Source organism: Mauremys reevesii, linkage group 1, assembly GCF_016161935.1.
Source record: "Mauremys reevesii isolate NIE-2019 linkage group 1, ASM1616193v1, whole genome shotgun sequence".
Lineage (NCBI taxonomy): Eukaryota > Metazoa > Chordata > Testudines > Geoemydidae > Mauremys > Mauremys reevesii.
The window spans coordinates 23448754-23471348 of NC_052623.1; the positions used below are offsets into that span (position 1 = coordinate 23448754).

Consider the following 22595-nt stretch of genomic DNA (forward strand, 5'->3'; position numbering starts at 1 on the left):
GTTTTTGGGTGCTCAGTCTGAAACATTTTAAGTAGTCCTGATTTTCAGAAAGTGCTGTGCATCCATGCCCTGTAAATCCAGTCTCTTTAAAATGTTTCAAATTGGGCACCCAAAAACTGAGGAAAAGTGAAGACACCCCAAATCACTAGACAGTACTGAAAATTTAGGTCTGTAGACATGGCTCCTGAAGCTGCTAGTATTTTTAATAATATGTTGATGAGACCTCTTCCAAGCAGATTTAGGCTATGTCTGCCGTACCCCACAGTTTGGATTACAAGAAGGTGAGTAGCAATACACACCAAAGTGCTGCGCTCTAACTCCCACATGTAGACAAATGAACTAAAAGGTTCCTGGTTCACATGAATGCAATCCTGTTTAAAGAGGAATACATCAATGTGAACAAGGAACCTTTTAGTTTGCATGCACAGCATCCACATGGGAGAGTTAAGGTGTAGCACTTTGATGCGCCCTACTATTCACACCTCATAGTCTGAACTGCTGGACAGTTATTAACTGCAAGGTAATTCTATATTACAAATATCAGCAGTGGTATCCATATAAGAGATGCTGGTGTTAAGAACAATAGGATTTTTTTTTACAAAAAATCCCCATTCAGACAATGTCTAAGATTACAATATGGTCTGCACATATTTGGAAGGTGTAGGCACCTAAGGAAGCAGAGGAATTATTTAGGGTGAGAGAGTAGGTTATAGAGGAGAGGTAGGGTCAGCTCTTCAATTAGTATATATCAGCCATAATGGATCTTTGCATTTTATTCCAACTGAGAATGTGGTTGTAAGAAAGGGAAAATTTAGGCTGAATAACCTGGGAAAAACAAACAAACAAAAAAAACCCTTTGTTGGGCTATGGAAAAGTCACCCTGCTTGGGATTTTTACAACTCAAGTAGACAAACTACTGGAAAAATGTGCAATGGGGAACAATTTTGCAGTAGCTAAGGGATGGGCAAATTGACCTAATAGGTTTTTCGGATCTTTAACATCTATGACTGTGTTTGAATAAAGTCCACCTTTTCATGTTCTCTGTATGTATATATATCTTCTTACTATATGTTCCAGTCTGTGCATCCGATGAAGTGGGCTGTAGCCCATGAAAGCTTATGCTCAAATAATGTTGTTAGTCTCTAGGTGCCACAAGTACTCCAGTTCTTTTTACTTATTTCATTGGAATTTCATTAGAGATTTACGTGAAAGATAAATGGGGTAGGGCAGCAGGAGAGGTCTATTCTGCAACATGTGTTTGGTATGTAAGGCAACCATGAAGTGGTTAAACTCTCCTCTGAGTCTTCTGGCCATCTTCCTAAAACCTTTTTAAAATAATTTGTCATGGATTTTCAACAGCAAATACTGTAAATGTTCTGATCGGAACAGCAATTCCATTCTAATAAAATGGGACTTGCCCAGCCAATTGCCCTCATACGCTCAGAGGCTATTTGATGGAGCAATAAAAGATAACTGTGCATAAGTCATTCATGTACGATACTATCTATAGTGGTATACCCAGGTAGTCAAAGTCCTTGAGCTACTTCAAAGAGGGAGTATGCAAGCATTCTCTCTCTCATCAGCGGGCAGGCCACCTGTTGGGACTACAGTACCATGGCAAAGGATTCTAGCATACTATTGAACTTGAATCCCAACATCCCCCATGCTTAATTGTTCTCAGTAGATCAGTGACTGAGTCCTCTAGCCTAGGGAGGGGGAGCCCTGTGTCATTAGCTTACATGGCTTGACGGCACATTGTGCTGCTGCTTTCAAACAGCTAATTGAAGCCGATGTGGACAGTACTGTCAGATCTCCCTACTCAACTGGAAGCAATTAGATCATTCACCGTGGACAGCAGGGTAAGAATGTCTGAGTCCTTTTGAACTAACTACATTGTGGCAGTTTATTCTGTTTTGTTTTTATAGTCGATGAGCATGTATTTAGAGGAGAACACCAGGTACATTTTATGTTACTGAACACAATAAATAATAGCTCCTGGTTATGTTCATGGTCATTAGTATTGGTGAAATGCTGTCAGTGAGCCTGGCACCGTACAAGACAGGAAAAGTGTGGGGGAAAGATAGTTTTGTTGCTAACAAAATGGGCTGGGTTTAAAAACTGCTGCGTTCATTTCCTGGGTCTGCCATAGACCTCTTTTGTGACTATGATGGATATGGAGCTGCCCTGTGATAATTTATGAATGCTGTATGTTACCTGGTGTAGTGGGGCAGTCACCCCGCTCCCTGGCTAAGAGGGGTTAAAGCAGCCCTGGAGAGGGCTGCAGCTGAGAAGAAGGCGAGGCTGATTGGGGAAGCAGCCAGAGCTGGGGTCGTGCCCCAGTCAGGCCACAGCTGGTCCTATCAAAGGCTGTGGGCCAGGAGCTCAGGCAGTCTCTCTAGCTGTGGAAAGAGAAGGGCCTGGCTGCTTGGCAGCTGAACAGGGTATCTGAGTGGATCAGGGCTGGGGAAAGGCCAGAGGAACTGGGGAGCTCCAGACTGGAAAGCCCCCAGGATGCAGACCTTGGTAAAGGCTGGGAAGGGTACTGGAGTTGCAGAGGTGCAGCCCAGGGTAGGCAAAGGCAGCAGGTCCAAACCCCCCTTGCTGATGATGAGTGATATAGACTGCAGTCTGCCCCAGTGAGCAGGGACTAGATGGTGACTGGCAGTAGCCACTGAGGTGAGGTGGGGGTAGAGGGCTGGGGGTTCCCCAGGGAGCGGAGACTCAGAGAGGGGGGTACTGCCAAGGTAAAGGGGGTCTGGGAGGGACATGGGGGCCAGTGACAGGCAAGCCACTGGCCAGCACAGGGCGCTCTGGAGCTGGAGAGCTAATTTCCTGGACGACCAGCAGGAGGCGCCGTGCTGGTGAGTCGTCGCCCCGCCACACCTGGTTAGTGGGATGGTGCTAACTGTATGAATAGACTCATATAGTGGTTTAATTCTATCAGCAAGCATTTAAGGGCTGTTCCAATGCCGGAACTATTCATTTTGATGGCTCTGGGCTTGTCTATATGATGATTTAGTGCATGGCAAGCAGGGGTGTGAATCTACCAGACACCAGCCCGTTGCACACTAAAGTGGCCATATGGTCCCTGATACTGCACTTTGGCCTACTGCTGTCAATCAAATCATCCCTTGCCCTCTCTTGTTATTTAAGAGAAATTAAGAGGGATCTGACTTAGAAGAGGATGGTGGCTTGGAAGAATGGAATAGGGAATAAGTTAACACAATACATGGAGAAAGTATTACAGAATGCCATTGCTTTTGATACCTCTTTATAAGTTCTGCCTTTTGACTGGGTCCTATGACTAGCCTGTCTGGATGAAATATTGCAAGTAGAGATGGATGAACAGCCTGAATGAAGAACATTAGTATTTCATTTCATACCTTCCTTTCTTTAATTATTTAGGGTCTATGTTCATACAGCACCTAGCATGGTGGGATTCTGGTTCCTGAGTGGAGCACCCTTGTGTCTGGGTGTGGTACTGCAAGGTGTTTTTCAGTCCAATACCCCCTTTAATCATTTGGATGCTACAAGGGTCTGCCATTGTATGTGGCCTAGCCGTCTATCCTGGTGCCTGGTCAGCCCATTCCCTTTCTGGGGTTAACAGAGAAGTTCCACATAAGAAATCCCAAAGTCTAGTGGCTTTAGAGCCCAGTCCTCAACCTCTATCTGGGGCCCATGATACTTGGCCTCTTCTCCTTCTGATGCCTGTACCTTCCCTCTTGGTCTGAGGAAAGACAGGGGAAACCAGGCCCACCCTCTCCTCTGGGTTTCAGCCTAGGGACCTTGTTTAGGCAGCCAAGGACTCTTCCTTCAATCTCTCCACCATTTCCCCTGGACTGCTTTTACTCTTTCCACAGGTCTCTGGATTGTACTATTCCCCCGCTGTGATCTATGGTTCCTCACTGCTTCTTCTTTGGCAGCTACAGCGATACCCTTTCGAAGCTGCTCCCAGCCTTTCCTGCAGTAGCTGGGCTGTGATGAATAACTCCTCTATATCTTGCCTGGGGCTAGTCAGTCTTTTCCTCCTCCACACAAGAGTTTCCCCCTCAGTCCTGTCTTGGGATAGAGGGTTATGTCTCCGGCCTCTTTGGCTTATGTTAACCAGTCCTATCTTCCTTCAAGCAGGAGCTACCCCTCAGTACTCTCTCTGGAGTCAGGGTAATCTCCCAGGCCTCTTTGCCTTAGGTTAATCAGTCTTATCCTCCTTTAAGCGGGTCACTAGCTTAGAACTTGGGAGATGCAGTTCCAGTACCTGCCCTGCCACTTACTGTCTGACCTTGGGCAAGTCACAGTCTCTGTGCCTCACTTCCCCATATATACAATGAGAATAACAGCACTGCCCTGCCTCACCGGGGATCATATGTATACATAGATTAGAGATTTTGAAATGCTTCGAAATCTACTAATGAAGAGTGCTATGTTATTATTTAATCACACTGCAATATCAGCATAAAGCAGTATTCGTCTTATTAATTCAAGTTAAAAAGCATCCCAAAAGCATGAAATATGCCTGCTGCTTAATACCCCCTGGGTTCATTTAAAACAATGAAAACATAGTAAGTCAACATGTTTAATATTAACACCATTCACAGCTGGCTGCATCTAAGAGCGTTCCCCAGCTTTCTGACTGCCACACTACAATCATGAACGTGGTGGACACAGCCTCAAACAGTAACCAAGAACAGACTATACTTTCCCACCAGCCTACTTCAGGCAAAAACCTAAGTGAACAGTTGGGATTGCATTGTGCCTCAGGTTTTCTTATATTAATGGGGAAAGAGAGTTCCAGAGGTGAGGGCCTTCTCCTGAGAATTGCTTGCCACCTTCCCTCAGATGTTCAAAATCTGAGGTGAGTGAGCACCTGTGCATCAGCAATGTGGAAGAGAGACAGTTTCGCGGGACACTAAGACCTAAACCACAGAATGTCCTAAAAAAACAAAATTGAAACATTGATCTGCACGTTGTCACAAATCAGAAACAATTGGACGTCCAAGGAGCAGTAGTGAATATGTGCTCTCTATGGCCAGCTCTGCCTAATAAACAAAGCAACTCATTCTGTCTTGCGTCTATGACTAAAACAGAACATCCTCAACAATACAGGCAGAGCTACTCCCTGCCATGCTCACTGATCCTTCTCCAAACCAACCCGGATCACCCTATCCACAAGGGCCACAGCACGCGCAGCACTTCTGAAAATTGGGCCATTTTACTGAGGAGTCTGAATATGGACTTGGGAGCCTAATTTGAGGCTCCTAGTTTTGAAAATATTGTCCGAAATGATTAGGTTCAGAAATGGTGAATATTGCCATACAAATAAAATAAAATAATAAATTCAGGATAAGTCTCACTAATTGCTAAATAATTTTAAAAGATTTGAGTTTTCCCAAAACTTAGTAGTTTTGATAATTCATGTTATTTATTACAAACAATAGACATAGACCTGTGGGAAGTCAAGGGAATTAATCCCATGTTTAAAGTCAAGTACATGGATCGCCTTTATGAGCTCAGGGCCTGTATCTGCAATTGCCCGAAATTCATGTGGAACGCCTTTATTTTAAATTAGAGGAAAAGTTTTCATCATAATTCCTGTGTTTCTACTGCTTTCTTTGTGTATTTTTTCCAGTCTGTGACATTATTTTAATTAATGTTCCTCACAAACTGGAAGGCCATTATCAATTCATTTCATATAAAAGCATTTAAAAGAAAATACAATCAACAGAGCTAACTTCTTTTCAGTAAATGGTGTATTGATTTTACAGCTTTGCATGCATATTGTTCCACTTAGAGAAAAAGTCTATTTCAGGGGTCTGCCTACTCCCCATGAACTTATATCTGAAAAGCTAAATAGTTTGGCAAAGGCTTCACTGATTTATTTACATTACAAGTTGTTCATTCTGGTAGGTGGCAACTGTCATGGGGGGAAAACTCTGTATTTCATTTCTGGAACAAATACAAAATGTGGCCTACTAACATATTAAGGAACTATACTTCGTTTAAAACTAGGTAGCATAGTTTGTGTTCATCTCTTTTGCTCTCTCTTTTCCCTTCCCCATATAGTGGCTGGAAGTTGATGCTAGACAAAGTTATACTAGAAATAAGGCACAAACTTTTAACAATGAGGGTTATTAACCGTTGGAAAAATTTACTGAGGGATGTAGTGGATTCACTATCTTTTGAAATTTTAAATTGAAGACTGGATATTTTTCTAAGGATATGCTCTAATTCAAATAGGAATTAATTCAGGGAAGTCCTATGGCCTTTGTTATACAGAAGGTCAAGCTAGGTGATCACAGTGATGCTAAATACAATACAGAACTCCTCTCACTTATTTTAAAATCAGGTTTGAATCAGTTTATCTCCAATTACTTCTATAGACATACTCCGGATTTATACACTGGGGTAACCAGGGGTGAGCTGGAGCCGGTTCACACCGGTTCGCACGAACCGGTTGTTAAATTTAGAAGCGGTTTTAGAACCGCTTGTTAACTGGCTTCCCTGCGAGGGAAGCTTTGATGGGCTCCGACTGGGAAGGGTGTAATTCCTCCTCCCCGCCGCCGGGGGCGCTGTGCTGAGGGAGCCATGTGGGCTGCCTCCTGCCCCTGTTGCTGCTGCTGCTCCCCCGACCCCTGGCCCTGGGGCTCCTGCTGCTGCCTGGTGGGTCCCCGGCTGCTCTGCTGGGCCTGGGCTGCTCCCAGCCGCTCCCCCTGTGTGAGTGTCTGCACCCCTCACCCCCTGCCAGCCCCTGCCTGTGCCCCCTGCCCACAGCCGCCCCCTGCCAGCCCCTACCCACACCCCTGCCCACAGCCAGCCCCTGCTGCACCGCCTGCCTGCAGCCAGCGCTGCCCCACGCCCCTGTCTGCAGCCAGCCCCACATCTACTGATGCCCTGCAGTTCCCAGGGCAGTAACCCTGCACACCTGCTTCAATGAGGGGGGTAGGGAGCAGCTGGGACCCACACATGCGCACACCCTAGGGTGACCAGACAGCAAGTGTGAAAAATCGGGACAGGGGGTGAGGGGTAATAGGAGCCTATATAAGAAAAAGACCCAAAAATTGAGACAGTCCCTATAAAATCAGGACATCTGGTCATCTTAGCACACCCCACACATGTGAAATGGAGCTCATTTCTAGTTCAGGCCCATCTTTTTTAAAAAGAACTTTAGGTAGGGTTAACATACATCTGTATTTTCCTGGACATGTCAGGCTTTTCGGTTCTTAAATCGCTGTCTGCGCGGATTTTTTAAAATTTAAAAATTCCTCCTGGGAAAATACGGACGTATGGTAACCCTATTGGTACAAAAAATACATACTGTGGCACATCCCTTAAATCCCTTAAATTTATAGGGAACGGGTTGTTAAGATTTTAGCAGCTCATCACTGGGGGTAACTGAGAGCAAACTAGACCCCAAGATGAAACATTTGATTGTGTAGAACAAATTTCACACTCACCTACATCCTGTACAATTCCTCTTCATTGTAGGGCATGCAAGTTGGTGTAGAATTTCTGTATGAAAAATGTGCAATCTTCAAGCTTTTTTCTCATCCGAAACCAAATAGATGGACGGAAGTATTTGCTAGCCTATCTGAAAGAGTGCGGAGAGACCTGTTTGCCAACATTTGATTCCTTGGCACTGAGTTCTTTTAATTAGCCAGTGCAGGATATTTTCAGTTTCTCTGGAATTCTCCAGCCCAGAGTGGATTTGATGAACACACACCAAAAAACAGCCACAGAATCTCTCTTGCCTGGAGGATTAGAACAAAGGCACTGAAGAGAGAATTCCAGAGGCACAGATTTTTATGTATGGCTTTATCACAGTTTAACAATCCTATAGTGGTGTTCATTTGTCTTGCCAAGCAGAAAACGTTGGTTCATCTTTATCAGGCACTCAAGCAGAGGAGCTTGTGAGATATTACAAACAAAATGCTAGAATGAAAATATACTTTAATTGCTCAAAAGTGAAAGCCATCTAATAGTCAGTGTGTCATGCTATCAAAACCACAAAATGTACTGGGCAATAGTCACACTGGCCTAAAGATGACAGGCTGGACTATAAGGATGCATATATAAAAGAAAGCCTAAAAAAAAAAATCACCTCACCAAGATTTATTTTTGTTTATCAAAGATGACATGCACTCCATAGTGTATTAAACATGATCTTGATGCACTGCAGCACAGAAAGCCAAACTGAAGGTCATGACATAACAGGGATGCATAACACCTTAAAGGCATGCTAAGCTTTCTCCAAGCCGCGCACAGTTCAAAACGCATAAATCCAGCAGGGACACTAAGTCCACAGCTGGTGAAAATTCAGTGGATTACAGCAAAATTGATAAATTGGTTTCTACAGATGAATTCATATATTCCAGTGTTGTCTGTATGATGACATGGTCTACTTTTGAGTGCTGGCTAGCTGAGCTTCAGTGCTTTGCTCAGAGGAATAACTAAGGATCGGGCAACTTCTTGGTGTTTGACACTCACGAGCTTCAGAAACTATTTTAAAATTTGGGGGGGGGGGTTGTGGGTGGTAGGGGTTTCCAAATTATGTTCTCTCTCCAAAAATGCATGTGTAACCACTACCACCCTCATTCTGGTCCGGCTCTTACTTCTAGCCCTATGAGAAAGGGGCATGTTTATAATTCAATATTCCTGATCCAAAAGAATCAAAAAGAGGTATTTGGGTAGAGGCATTGGATACCTCTGATCAAACCCACTTTCCTTTGGGCTGGCATTTCCAGATAAATGACAATACTTTTCATAGTTAAACCTTCACATTGTAAACAGTTTCAATACATTGAACGCTGAGGGACGGATCAACTTGTGTAAACTGTCATAGTTCCACTGACAAATGGGAAGAGTAATGTCACACAGACTTTTGTAAAGCACATGGAGATCTACAGATGAAGTAAATTAAACCGGTGCATAAATACAAAGTGACAGACATACCAGATAAATGGGCCACCTCGTCCAGTATCTAGACTTTGTCGGTACAAAATACTTCATAAAAGGATCTAAGATCCCTGTAATAGACAATTATGAAACAACAGATCCATAGGGGAAGATTTTCTAACCCCATCAAATTAGTGCTTGGAAAGTGTTTTGGGTTTCTTTTTTTTAAATACAATGAAAAAAATCCCACTGACTTTAATGGGATTTGGATCAAGCCCTAAAATGGAAGGCAGCTGTAGGGAAGTTTACACTACTGCAGTCAGGTCTATACTGAGTCTATGGGCATTAAACAGAGGGCACTAGTCTCCATGTCTTTCAATCAGATAGTTTTCATGGGCAGGAAATCCACAAAAAAAAGTTACAGCAAGCAAATTAAATTCATGATATCACTGCTAGAGCAAGGTACAATGTGCAATCAGTTCTGAGACCCTACTGTCTTTTGATGCACAATTTTCCTTGAGTCAGTGAACATCCTGTAACAGTACCAGCATTTGTAGATTTATTAGCAAAACCATGGCCCTCTGAGCCAAACTGAGCTTTGGCTGATGTTGCAAAACATACAGCAAGTTTTCAGACAATGGAGTAAAAGAATCAGAAATGATTTTTTTTTTAATTTTGCCTTTTTTATTAAGATTTAAGTGAGCTTTGTTTCAGAGTACTGGACTGTGAAACTAGGATAGGAAGATTAGACTTTTGCTAAGAAAAAAGATATGTATGAAATATTACTATGACAAGGTTGTGTGGATAGTTTGTGATGTGTGAAATGAAATCCATACTCAATGTGCCTAGACAATGCAATTAGTGCTAGAGTGCTGTACTGGACAGGGACTTCTTGTTAGAACTAAGGAGGTTCATCTGGAAAAGCCAGTGCCTACTTAATGCTCCAATTTTTCAGGCAAAATTTTTCCTAAACAAAAGAAAATGAATCTAAGTGATGGGATCTTTTTTAGTATAGGATGAGGTCTTGAGTAGAGGGCGGGATGGTTTGTTTTGGAGCTCTGCAAGCTGAGCTTTGAATGATGTAATGCCAAATTAGAGAACACAGGTAGCATAAGGCATTTAGACTGAATTTTACCCCTGTGCAGAGAGTCAGTGCTAGAGCTGGTTGGAAACCTGTTTTGCAAAATCAAAATTTTCCACAGGGAAATTTTAGTTTTGCTAAAAAAAAATTGATTATTTTCCACCATGAAAATAACAACAACGGCTCCCTGGCTGCTCATCAGGGAAGCCTGCAGAGATAAAGTGAAATTGACGAGCTCCTTTCAAGAGGGTAGCTGGTAAGCTGAAAAAAAATAAATTTTGATTCTCCTCAATGGAATTTTACTGTAAATCCATTTCCACAAAAATATTCCACATTTTTTACTTTTTGTCCCGATTCAGAATGGAAAAAAATTCAAATGCATGAAACCTTTCAGGGGAATGGATTTCCATTCTCTGGGCAGCGTCAGCCGGCACAAAGTCTGTACACCACTTAATTCCCACTTAAACTCCATTTTGAGAATGTAAGTGGAAGTGGTGCATAAGTCTTGTTGGTCGTTTTCCTCCATAGACTTTAAAGTGTGCATGGGCTAGAGCTGTAGAGCTGCTGATTTGTTGGCTTTACAGCTTCAATAGAAATTAATGTTGCATAGGGCCTTGTTCTGGTCCTCTGCGTCTGACGAAGTGGGTATTCACCCACAAAAGCTTATGCTCCAATATTCTGTTAGTCTGTAAGGTGCCACAGGACTCTTTGTCGCTTTTTACAGATACAGGCTAACACGGCTACCCCTCTGAGACTGCACAGAGGTGAATTTCACCCATACTTCATCCTGCTGTTTACTGTGAAAACAATGTAAGAAAATGAAACATACAGTAGAATCTCAGAGTTACAAATGCCAGTTATGAACTGACCGGTCCACCACACACTACTGTAAATATGAAAATCTTATACTATATGGTTTTTCTGTTATATTAGATGAAAGATGAACCCGAATCAACACTTCAGATCAGAACATCTTTGAATGTTGTGACGTTTCAAAATAGAGAATCAAATGTTGCAGCCTGTCTCTCTCTGTTTTAGGTTAAAAAAAAAGAAAAGAAAAAGGTTTGCTCTCTTCATAGTTGGTGTCAATTAGAACATACAGAAAATACAAGTGTAATGAGCATATTGATTAGAGCTGGTCCAAAATAGGTGTGGAGGAGGATTTTATCTATAATTTGTCAAATTATTTTATTTTTTCATAATAAAAAATTAGAATTTCAATTACAATTTTCATCTAAAAACTGAAGTTCGAAAATTTCACTCATTTCCACTCGTTATAAGGTGACCCTGTCACACACCTTTTTGGCATGGCATGGCGTGCAGGGCCAAAATTAGAAGACATCATCTGAAAAGGAGGAGGAATAATCTCCTCCTCCTTTTCAGATGACATGTCTCTCTAAGATTCTGGGACCAACACAGCTATAGCAACACTTGATTGCCTTGTCCATTCAGGCTCTTTGGGGTAGAGATTGTCTCTATGTTTGTAGACTACCTAGCATAATGGGACCCTGATCTTGGATAGAGTCTCTGGGTGCTATACTACAGAGTGTCCAATGACTCACCTGAAATAACCTTTCATTTGGGGGGTGGGAGGAGTTCAAAGCAACTGGGAGATTGGGAGATGAATAAACTTTCAAATGAACCTTGCTTTGTAGAATTAATCACGCTGTTTCTTGCAAGAAGTAATCCTATTGAAAGTACCACTGAGAGGAACAGTAATATTTATGAGAAGGAATTGCTGGTTCAGACGAGATTACAAACCTTAATTATAACACCGGTTCCCACTGAGGCATATTTGTCAGGTGATCATACAAATCCTTTATAAAGAACTATTTCCAAGATTGTGACCTTTTCCTTCTTTTCATTTCCATTTCACTTAAATTATCACTCTAAATACATCAAAGAGATTTGCTCAGCAATCTGTCAGATTAGAGCTACCTGGCAGATATGGGAAATGTTGATTTGAAAAGTAAAGAACACAAAAAGAGAAAGGTAGGATTTTTTTTTAAAAAATGTTCTACCCTACTAGGATTTTGTGTCTGCCACAAGATTAAAAAAGATACATATGCAATGAAAATTATTCTTCAAAAGAATGGATGATGCTATCTACATTTTGTTGTTGCTGTGCTAATTATATCTTTCCTAGTGAAAATGCTTTGCAAACATAGATCCTGAGGATGTAAATTAGAGTTGGTTGAAAATTTTTGGTCAAAGTTGTTTTTTGTTAAAATAGATTTTTTCGACACATTGTATTCATTGATTTTTGAGAAAAGCATCTGCTTTCTGTGGAAAAATGCAATCTTTTTGTCGTTAAACTGAAAACAAAATGCTGAAAATGAATGAATGGACAATCTCTTCACAGACACCTGTCTGGGAGAAGGGGGTGTCTGGAATCCTCCCTGGGCTGAGCATGTGACTGAAGAAGCTACAGCTTTCTCCAGCTGATCACCTGACCAAAAGAGGTCAGAGATGGTTTTAAAAGGGGTGTTTTTGTAAGCCAAGGACATCAGTTCATCACAAGCAATAGAAAGCCCAGCTGGAGGAGTGGGGGCAGGAGAGGGTTTGTCTTCCTCCAGGGAGAGTGACCAACTCCAAGAACTCCCAGGAGTGGTGAGGACTCTGAGGGTGGTGGTGGGAGGGGATTGTGTTCATGTGTTTATTGAGCTGCACTGATCTGTAACTCTCCTATGCTAAGAGTAAAGTGTGTGCATATGATTAAGAAGTTCCTGCAAAAAACCCGTTTTCCTTCCTTTATCTGTCTCATGTTCCTGAAGAGTTAAACGACAAAGCAGAGTACCCACAGAGGTGGACCTCTGGGGGAGTAGACATAAATGACTGGGGAGGCTTGGGAGGTTCAGCCTTGCTTTCAGGGCCTATGGCAGTTGGACTACAGAGTCCAACATCCCAAAGAAGGGGGCCAGAGAGGCTGTGTACATTCCTGGAGCATGCCTTGGAGGGCTGTCAATGACTAGATACTGCCCATATACATCTGATTTGATACCATGTGGGATCCATGTGAAACACAGTCCTGTGACAGTCTTCTAGGGGGACTCAGCCAGGGTTGTGACAAGGGTTACTTGTGTGAGTCAGGATTTATAGGATCACACCCTGATTCTGTAACTTGTGGATATGTTTTGTTGTCTGTATTCTTTATATGTGGATATTAGAGATGGTTGAATAGGACAAAAATATTTGACAAGTTTTTTTGTAATTTCAAGTGCTGATGTAGGTGTGGAGCCCTACTGTTTGCCACCTTTCAGGATCAAGCTTGTCTCCTCCTCATCTTTGCTAAGACAATGAACTGTGGCAATAATTTTGGTTCTGTGGTTTACCTGGCATGAAATCCTGACCCCATTTTAATCAATGGCAAAACTCCCAGTGCTTTCAGTGGTGCTAGGATTTCAATTCTGGGGTTCGATTCTCAATCCTAGTTCTGGTGACAGTGCAAAGTAGCTGGAATGTTGCCCTAAAGGATTCCCTCTGACCCGGGGAAGTCCTTGAGTAGCATAAATGCAGTACAGCATAGGAGGTGTGCCAGGGTAGGGGAGAAAGCATGTTGGCCGCATATGGTTTTATGTGAATCCTTGAGACTGCTCTGAGTTGTGTTGGGGCCATTTCAGCCTCTAGCCAGCCCAGGATTGGGGAAACATAAATGTGATTCACAGAACGGAACCTCTGGACATGGAAACTAGGGAGAGAGACATCCCTAAATCCACATAGGCCACTGAGCAGCCTCTCGTTGTAAATTATTTTGGTCAGCAACAATCTAGGCCAGATTTTAACTGGTGGTGAAAGATTCCACATCTCAATACATCTCATTACCACTCCCCTGAGCCACACAGCATTTAATGTTTTGGCTTTCAAGCTTTGTTTTTCTGCTTGTTAACATTTGTATTTCTTTATTAGCTTGGCAAACTTCATTACAGTACAAAGCTCGCTATTCCTTTCTCTGTAATACAGGATTGCCTATAATTATGTTAAAATAAAATTCCTCAAACCCCTCCCCCAAAAACAAACCAACCAACCAAAACAAAGAAACACAGAGCATTTTCTGAAGGTTCCAAAGGAAGTAGTGTTTTTTGAGTGATACATAACACAATATTTGAATTATACAATTTAGACATACCTTGTTTTGTGTTGCTAAAAGATAAGATTGTCTTCCAATTTTGTTTTTTTTTTAAGATCTACAAAAACATAAGGGAAGAAGGGAGCTTTGGCATAATTGTCTGCTGTTTTTAAGTTTTGCTTCTCTCATTTTTATCTGTTGGAAGACTATATGCCATGGCTTATCAGCTGAAGTATATTTTATTTTAACTGCAAATTTAAATTTAGTTGTTGTTTTATTCCCCCGGTAGTCATTTAAGGAACTGCCAGACTCTTAATAAAATGTTTTCACCTACACCTAAAGCTTTGGATATTGAGATAGCAGCCAAAATAGCAGTGGAGTATTTATAGCTGTAAACAAAGTGAAGGATTATTATTCTAAATGGAAAAATACTTATGAAAAGGTCTGACTCATGAAGAAAATGGTACGGCTATAAAGAAACTTTATAATGCTTTTTAAAAAATGCAGTGGTACCTAAAATATTGCTATATCTTCTTTAAACAAAACAACCATGATTAGAAACAAACTGACAAAAGCAACAAATTGACAAATTAGAGAGTCACAAATGAAATGCCGGTGTGCATTTCAAGAACCGTAAAACTGGTATATCGTACAGATAGCGTGAGACTAACCTGCAGCTGCACCGGGGCTTCTCACTGAGTTGCACTGGCTCAGGCCTGAAGCAGAGCCTGCAATGACTCAGCCCCCAGGCATGCTCCAGAAGCCTATTCCTGGACAGTGCTCAGGTCAGATGACCCCCAGGCACAGGTATTTCACTCACCGCCAGAGCCACAAATTAGTCTGTTTTCAGAGTAGCAGCCGGGTTAGTCTGTATCTGCAAAAAGAACAGGAGTACTTGTGGCACCTTAGAGACTAAGGGTACGTCCAGACTACCCGCCGAAGCGGCGGGTAGCGATCGATTTTGTGGGGATCGATATATCGCGTCTCATCTAGACGCGATATATCGATCCCCGAATGCGCTCCCGTCGACTCCGGAACTCCACCGGAGCGAGTGGCGGTAGCGGAGTCAACGGGGGAGCCACGGACGTCGATCCCGAGCGGTGAGGACGGGAGGTAAGTCGGGATAAGATACTTCGATTTCAGCTACGGTATTCCCGTAGCTGAAGTTGCGTATCTTACCTCGACACTGCCCCCCAGTGTGGACCAGGCCTAACAAATTTATTTGAGCATAAGTTAGTCTGTGTCACAGCACCACTTGGCTAGAAACCCTCCTGCTGCCTTGGGGGCCTGCCCTCAATCCTATCCCTGCCCCATCCTTGCTTGAACCTTGTTCCACGCTAGTCTGTGCCCTGCTTTAACCCTGTTCCTGACCTGCTCTAGCTCAGCATCTGGCTACTGACCCCCAGCCTGACTCCACCCTGGCTTCAACCATCTGTTTGCATCTAGACTCTGTCTCTGGTCCTGATTTGGCTTGTCTATAGACTCTGACACTGATTCTGACCCACAGCCTGTCCCCAAACCCTGGTTTCAGTACCGCCCTTGGCCCAATCCAGATTCTATGTCTGGCTTCAACTCTTGGTACCTGTTCTCAACCACTGCTCCAACCACCAGGCCCGACCACTTAGAACCCAGAGCCTCAGAGATTATGCTAGACCTACCCACTGCAGTTGGTACGTTATCTATCTAGGACCCCAATTCAGCAAAAAATATTAAGTGTGTGCTTGTGCTTAAGGGCTGGACTGCTAAACCATAGCTCTCATCACTGTAGTGTCTGAGCATCTCCCAAGTATTTAAAATAGAAATTGGATTCACTTGATTTTTCTTCCTTATCAGTCTGCACAAGAAAGAGCTTGACTAGCTGATATTCTTTGTTTGAGTGTTTGCGTGTGTCTGTGGGTGGTAATTCAGGGAAAAAGAAATTAGTTATGCATTTAGGGCCTGATCCAAAATCCATTGAATGTTGTTAGTTCCATGGTTGTTCTTGTTTCTTGTGGGAATGAGTTCTATAGTCTAGTTCCTGCATTGTAGCAGTTCGGCTCCTGCACTCGTGAGCCCAGCCCTAGTGGCTGGCAGTTTAAATTGTTTCAGTGGAAGGTATTTGTTGTGGCAGGTCACGGTCATAGAAAGAAGGGTGCTTTCTCAAGCAGCTGATCCCATGGAGGGCTTTCAATATCAGCACAGAGACCTTGAACTGGACTCTACATTCAGTGAGATGACAATGAAAAGAGCATCATGTTCGTGGTGATCTGTGTCACTAAGCAGATTGGCTGCTGAGTTTTGCACCCTTTTTCATGGTGCATGATTCTTTCTTAGGTTCTAATGAATTGCAATATTGATGCACAATCCACCCAAACAAAGCATACCAATAATACTACTAACTACTGTACCAACAGCATGCTAAAAATCCACACAATTCTGCACTGGCACTGATCTTAGGAAGTACAGTTAGTGGTATAACATCTCATTTAAAAGCACATCCCAGCAGAGATTCCTTACCATAGTCTTTGGAGGTATTTAAAATTATGTATTCAGAGATCATTAAGAAGTTGGTATTAACAGCAAGCTACGAACGACTATAGGGAGCTTAATTCTATAAACCCCATTGGTATCACTGACATGTCCAATGAAGGGTTTTTAATTGGAAAGTACCAACATTTTTCAGAGCTCATAGAAGATTATGTATATGAATTTGTGTAGTCAGAAGTTAGGATCTGTTCCATATGTAGAAAATATTTTGGGGGCTGAAAAGGCCCCATAGCTTAGTGTACAGAATAATACACAAATGTGTTTTTGTTAAAGTTGGAAGAACCTGAGTAATAAGAACAGCCGAGAGGGATTGGATACACAGTTGCCAACTTTCACATGGTAAATAAGCACTCTGACTTTCACAATAAGCCAAAAATCAAGTGACTCCCATTTCAAAACAAGCCAATCCCTAAGAACCCCAACACTATGTGACTAGATCCTCCCGGTGTGCAGTCTGGGACTGTGATGGGCCCGCTGTGCACCCCTGACTCTCTCTCCTTCCCTTGCCCCAGCTTGCTGGGAGCCAATCAAAAAAAACCCAAAGCAACAAGCTACAAGCCAAAAATTAGCCAATAAGCAACTCACAAACCAGTTAAGCCAAAAACAAGCCCAATTTCTGCATTTTTTCCGTGGGTTTGGCATGTCTGATTGGATCCTGCACCAGCCAAACTAATGGGAGCAGGATCAAGCCCAGACTTGGTATAATAATTCTCTCGATGAGAGAGAGAAGAAAAAGAAAGGTACCCCCCAAATTGAAATCTATCCAGTTATGTTAGAGGTATAAAATAGTGTAATGCTGCAGTAACAATTACTCACAAGTCAGACTGAACCTTTCTAGCGTGTTGAAAGAAGTTTGTATGTCTGTTCCTTGGGACTTGATTCTCTCTCACACACAGACTCACCCCAAGGTGGAACACGACATACAAGCTTTTTCAACACCCCGGAAATGTTCAGTTTGAATGGTGAGTGAACATTCTGAGCAGGTCTTATTGTAGCTGAACAAGTCTCGCTAATCTCTGTGTAAAAAGAATGATCTCCAGGCTGATGTGGGGAACTTGTGTTTAGATTTTTAACGGGCTACTCTTCTTCTCTGATAACATAACGTAACTAAACAGTGACATAAGGGACAGTGTAAAAATAGTTCCTTTCATTTAATGTGGCCTTTGATATCGATCAGTATAAAAACCATGAGATAACCTTGCCTTGCTGTCACAGGCACAGTCCCCTCACCCTGGATTCCTTGCTGCAAACATTTCTCATGCACATTAGTGGCAAGTTAAACACCACGTGCTTTATTTACAACACACTTTACAAGTGTTTGTTTCACACAGCGTAAGGCTTTTCTGTGAGCCTTTACCTACTACCCAGGCACAGGACAGGAGAGGAAAAGAATCTCACTGAGATTTTGGACTACTTTCCCATGCCTTCCAGCCTCCACCCAACCCCCCTCTTTTAACCATTCTCAGCTGAGGAGTGAATCCCCTCCTTGACTGGTTAATCACCTGGTACTTAAGTACCTCATCACTTTTGCTCATATGGGGATGCTCACCAAGTGCACAGAGTGGTCCAGTCAGCCTTAAGCTACACCTCTACCCACTATAACGCGGGTTCGCATATAGTGTGGAAGCAGCGGAGCCCCAGCGGCGCTTTAAAGGGTCCGGGGCTCCGGCTGCTGCGGGGAGCTCAGGGCCCTTTAAATCACCGCTGGAGCCCTGCCACCACCACTACCCCGGGGTTACGGCAGCGGGGCTTGCCGACGATTTAAAGGGCCCAGGATCCCCGCTGCAGCTGGAGCCCGGAACTCTTTAAATCACCGCCGGAGCCCTGCCGCTGCTACCCCGGGGCAGTGGCAGCAGAGCTCGCCAGCAATTTAAAGGGCCCAGGGCTCCGGCTGCTGCGGGAAGCCCCGGGCCCTTTAAATCACTGCTGGACCCCTGCCGCCACTACGCCGGGGCTGCAGCAGCAGAGCTCTGCCAGTGATTTAAAGGGCCTGGGGCTCCCCACGGCCAGAGCCCCGGGGTCTTTAAATCACTGCTGCAGCCCTGCCACCGCTACCCTGCTATAACGGCGTTTCACCTATAACGCGGTAGGGATTTTTGGCTCCCCATGACCGCATTATATCGGGTAGAGGTGTACTCACACATTGTCACACTTACTAATTAAGCTTTGCCAAGAGGAAGTGTCATTCTTAAATATTTGATGCAACTATAATTGACAGTGGCCCAGTCCTCAGCTGGTGCCAAAGGGTTGAATTGAAGTCAATGGATCTACACCAATTTACACCAGGCTGAGGATTTAAACCCTGTGGTTCTTATATCACTGAAGAGCTGGTTGGACTACATTAAAAAAATTCTAATCTTGTATGGAAGGAATAGATCAGGAATCAGACAGAATAGTTAGTGCTTTAGAAGTAGATATTTGCCAACTAAAGACTGATGGGACTACGATTCACCTAATTTATTATCATTATACATGTTTCCAAGTCATCTATCATTGTACTACATTATCTGGGTGATATGTACATAATTTGGAAGATGATCAATTATACACAAAGGGAACATAACTCTTTTCTCCTTTCCTACTGTCTCAAATCCACCTTCTTAGAGACGGTTGGAGTTGTCCTGACACCATAATTCAGTCAGATAAAGCTTTCACAAAGAGGTTTGTCTTGCACTATGTCCTGATGATGTCTTGATCTCAGCCTGCAAGAATTCTACAGCAGAAACTTACCAATGAGCAATATATGTCTATAGCATGTACAAATTGTACCCTAATAGCCAAATTTTCTTTGCCAATCACAACTGCTGCACATGATTGTTAAGAAGACTCTCCCTGGGGTCAGTCTTTCAGGTCTATCAAGATTAGATTTTGAACTGGACTTATAACTAATCTGACTGTATATGTGGACAACAGAGCACTGTTGTAATATGCTCTTATCCATATGCTCTACCTGAAATGATACATGATACATTCTGGCTACAGGAAGGTCCATATCCAAGTAGAAAGGGGACAATCACCTTCAATCTGGCCAAGAGAAAGAAAGTATTTCTGGTCACTGGCAATATTTAGAAATCCATTGGAAGAGATGAGTTCAACAGAAGACTCCACTAAGACAGTTGGAGGATAGAGGCCTTCAATTGAGGGTGGAGGCCATTGTTCCTCTTTGTTCCTTAAGGGCTTGAGTTGTGCCTTTTTGTTTTAGGGAGCAGCCTGCTTTGTTTCTCTCTGTTTTGGGGTATTTGTGTGTTGTTCTAAATTCTAACACATCAAGTAGTGTTAGGCTGCAACCTTCCAGCAAGAGTACTTTATGCTTTTATCTATCTTCTCTGTGTGTATGCCATGAACATAACAGAAAAATCATTGATGAGGATAGGACTATTAATAAAAGAAGAAGAAGAGAAAGTAGAGATAAAATGACTCCATATGGCAATGTAGACAGTTCCCAGTGTAATAAAACCAAGAGGCACAACTCAACTCACTTTACTCTAGGCTGTCTTTCTCTAGCCTGACACTGATCATACAAATCCCTACAGAGAGTCCCCTAGCCTGCAAGCAGGACCAGGAAGCCTCCCCACTCTTCATGCCATAGCTTGAAATTCCAACACAGTCCTCATTATACCACAAGAAATACATTCCAAACAGGTCTCATCTCTGCTTTGTTGAAACGTGTAATTCTCAAAGAAAACCTCCAATAACAATATAAACATATGACTCACACGAACCAAACAAAATAAATGAAGGCTTTCCCAATTACTGATCAGATTTTAAAAAGTGCCTTTGCTATGACATTATTTCTTATGCAGACTAAAACCGGACTAAAGTAGTCAGTTAAAATATATGTATACTGTGTGTCCTGAATATAAAAATTAACCTCTGTGCAGAGCCTAATTTAGTAGATGGGTAGAAAACCTCAATAAGCAGCTCCAGAAAGATTTGTGAAATAGAGAAAGAGCTAAATTTAAATACACATCATATTTGTCCCCGTGTCTTAGGCATTAAGAGCTATGAGTGCCCTATGGCTAAGGCACGAGTTCAGTATTCAGGAGATCTGAGTTCAAGTCCTGGCTTTTCCATAGATTTTGGGTGATGTGAGGATAAATACTTGAGAGTTGCCTAGAAATAATGGTGATGCGGGGCCATATAAGTACCAAAATAGACACTATCCCTGCAGCTGAAAATGCAGAGAGGAGGCTTAGGTTCCTACATCTGCATAGGTTCAAGAATGAGATAGAAATGTTATGGTCTTGAACAGGAACCCAGGTCCAGTTTCTATCAATGTACCTGCTATATTAGTCACCATCAATTTTTGGTGTGCAGGCCTCTTTATAGTCTGAAATCTACATACTGCCTTTCTTCAGCATTTGGTCGGTTTAAAAGAAAACCCCACAAGCTAAACAACCCTATAAACCTATCATTTAAAAATATAAACTAATGGATACTGCAGGATGAATGCATTACAGACACAAATCTGCCATTCACACTCCTCAGTCTTTTTTCACATCCCCTTGTGGCTTGGCTATGTACTCAGCTGCATTATGCAAGACAGCCAGATTGAACAGCCTTGTATTTTTGTTCCCTTGTGTGAGCTTGTTTTTGATTTTTCACATACGCTTTACTTAGGAGCTCTCATAATTACAGTGCTAGTATAATTTATCCTCTTCTAAAAATGTGCTGCATTATGAGGTGATGTGGAAATGTGTATGCAACATCAGAAAAAAGCGATGAGCCTTCCAGAAGGTAAAAATGAGTACGAATGTTGATAATGATAACATCCCTTTCGCACTGAACAGCAGCGATTCTACTCATTTCAACAGAAGTCTGAGAAACAGGGGGTCAACTTCGGCTCTTAGTTACACTGATTTAAATATAGAGTAACTCCACTGTAACTAAGTATTTGTAAAAGAAGAATTGAGCTGTAATAAAAAGAGCTGAGAACATTTGGCTCATAATTTCTAAATACCAAAACAAAATTAATTTTATAAGTGACCTGTTAGTAGTGGGTAATTTTCCCCCCTTCCTTGATCTAACCCCTAGCCATATATTTATATATAGCTTGAGAACTGTAACAATAGGTCATTTTGGCAATTCTCTTTGAGATATCATTACCAGCATAAGTCAAGCCCTTATACGGGTTACTAGAAAGGTCAGTACAAATAGTAAAAAAGCTAATAATAAAAAGCCCATATGGATTCCAGAGGTAGAATACCACAACACATTTCACAATGCTCCATTAGGATCACCAATTCAGAAACTCGGGGACAGAAGGAGAAATCCATAGTGCTTTTATAGGAAAACTCTATAACTGAGAGATGTCTTTATATATAATTATACAGTAACAGAAATGTAGTGTTGGAAGGGACCTCAAACGGTCATCTAGTCCAGCTCCCTGTGCTGAGGTTGGACCAATAAAACCTAGACCATCCCTGACAGTTGTTTGTCTAACCTGTTCTTTAAAACTCCAATGAGGGGATTCCACAACCTCCCTTAGAGGCCTATTCCTGTACTTAATTATCCTTATAGTTAGAAAGTTTTCAACTAGCAATAACCACACCTCAGATTAACTTCATTGGTTATGATACTGCCACTGCACCCTAATACCTAACCTACATCTCCCTTGCTGCTGAATAAGCTCATTACTTCTTGTATTATTGTCAGTAGCTATGGGGAACAATTGATCACCCATCCTCTTTATAACAGCCCTTAACATATTTGAAGACAGTTATCAGGTCACCCCTCACTCATCTTTTCTCAAGACTAAACATACCCAGGTTTTTTTTTTTACCCTTTCCTCATAGGTCAGATTTTCTTAAACCTTTTATCATTTTTCTTGTTCTTCTCTGGACTCTCTCCAATTTATCCACATTTTTCTAATATGTGTCTATAATTAGTTAATAGATAAAATTCCAGTAGATGGTGCTCAAGAATATTTACTATAGTTCCTAGGTTTTGTCGGACCAATCAAACTTGTTGATGAACACTGCAACTGCTCTTTACATCAGCTCTTAACATGATAACATCTAACGAGATTTTTAT

At 42.3% G+C, this 22595-nt stretch overlaps 1 long non-coding RNA gene and 1 other non-coding gene across 2 annotated transcripts in view; both read right to left on the reverse strand.

Annotated features, from left to right (window-relative positions):
• LOC120383867 overlaps window positions 1–22595 on the reverse strand; it is a 605485-nt gene that overhangs the window by 505895 nt on the left and 76995 nt on the right. The gene's annotated exons all lie outside the window — the stretch shown is intronic.
• On the reverse strand, window positions 22020–22158 carry LOC120396172. Its single transcript, XR_005593033.1, has one exon. It is a non-coding gene; the product is annotated as a U4 spliceosomal RNA (small nuclear RNA).